General features: G+C 44.5%; 1 long non-coding RNA gene across 1 annotated transcript in view; it reads left to right on the top strand.

The window, feature by feature from the left end:
* The window catches only part of LOC108517961 (uncharacterized), a 21,301-nt gene extending 20,139 nt beyond the window's left edge, over positions 1 to 1,162 (top strand). Inside the window, exon 4 of the long non-coding RNA XR_001882257.1 lies at positions 567 to 1,162. This is a non-coding gene — a long non-coding RNA (uncharacterized LOC108517961). The remainder of the gene's footprint in view (positions 1 to 566) is intronic.
* Positions 1,163 to 1,412: the final 250 nt, after the last annotated feature.

The following is a 1,412-nucleotide window of genomic DNA, read 5'->3' as shown; positions in this document are numbered from 1 at the left end:
AGAGCAAGACTCCATCTCAAAAAAAAAGGAAAAAAAGAAAAAAAGAAAAAAAAGAAAAGGGGTGGAAATCATATAGTTCCAGAAAGCTAGCAGCTCCACATTCTTACTGGGAGGCAGGTGCTTGGATTTGAGATTTCATCGGATTCCCTCAAAGGGGATGAGGCAGTTCCATAAAAGGAAATTCAGATGCTCTAAGGATGGAAGAATGGCTAGAAAGCAACTGAAACCCAGCACACATCCACAGCAGCAGGCTGTAATTTAAGTAGAAGGAGGAGCACCAGCTTCCTTGTATCATGAAAATGTTTACAGTTTCTGGGCTTAGAAGAAAAACAGCCCTAAAACCTTGAGGATAAAGGAATTCATTTTCTAAAATTCAGTTCTATAAACAACACTGTGAAAGGCCAGAGGAAGGTTATCAGATTGGGATATTTGTGTTTAATTTCTCGACTTACCACATTCCAGGAGCAGATTTATAGTCATTGGTCGGGAATGTGTCAGCGAGCACCCAGGGGTCAGGGAAATGTGGTCATTTGCATTTTGAAACACAGAACTGTATGTTTCTTCAGCTGCCGATTTACCAGCTCTCCGGAGACAGCAGGCTGAGTTCATCTTGGCTGAGGGACACCGGGACTGACCGATTCTCTCTGGTCGCAGAAATCACGGCTTGCCTTGTTCAGGACATCTGACCAACGTTAGGGACTGGCAAGTCAGTCAGCTGTAAAGGATGGTCCCTCCAACTGGGGATCTGAGAGATCAGCGAAAAGGGATTTGGGAGGAAATGAAGTTTGTCATGCTGGGCCAGAGTGGTCATATCATTAGAGGCAGAAAAGTGTCTGTTTCCATTTCTGTTTACTAAAAATCATTAAACACTTTGAGAGCCTCAGAGAGGTGCTCAGCCTGGAGTCCTTACGGCTGTCCCCAGGTTGCTGGCTCATAGCTGATCCCTACGGAAGCTCATGGACACTTGAAATTCATTTTCATTTATAAATGTACACCCATAATGAATATCTGATGAAAGGAAACATAAAGAACATTGATAATGAAAAGAAAGGCCGTCGATAAGAAGAAAATCATCCAATTTCTACAAGTTGGCTGTAACATGAGTTTTCCAAGAGTTTTTGTTTATTTGTTTGTTTTGTTTTGGAGACAGGGTCTTGCTCTGTCACCCAGGCTGGAGTGCAGTGGCACATTTCTACTCACTTGCAATCTCCACCTCCTGGGTTCAGGTGATCCTCCCACCTTGGCCTCCTCAGTAGCTGGGACCACAGGCACATGTCACCATGCCTGGCTAAGTTTTTGTATTTTTTATAGAGATGGGGGTCTCGCCATGTTGCCCAGGCTGGTCTCAAACTCCTACTCAAGTGATCCTCCAGCCTTGGCCTCCCAAAGTGCTGGGATTACAGGCATGAGCC

This window comes from Rhinopithecus bieti, unplaced genomic scaffold (genome assembly GCF_001698545.2).
Source record: "Rhinopithecus bieti isolate Rb0 unplaced genomic scaffold, ASM169854v2 scaffold_40368, whole genome shotgun sequence".
NCBI classification, from domain to species: domain Eukaryota; kingdom Metazoa; phylum Chordata; class Mammalia; order Primates; family Cercopithecidae; genus Rhinopithecus; species Rhinopithecus bieti.
Note: the sequence above shows the minus strand (reverse complement) of the source record. Positions and strands in the feature narration are given on the sequence as shown.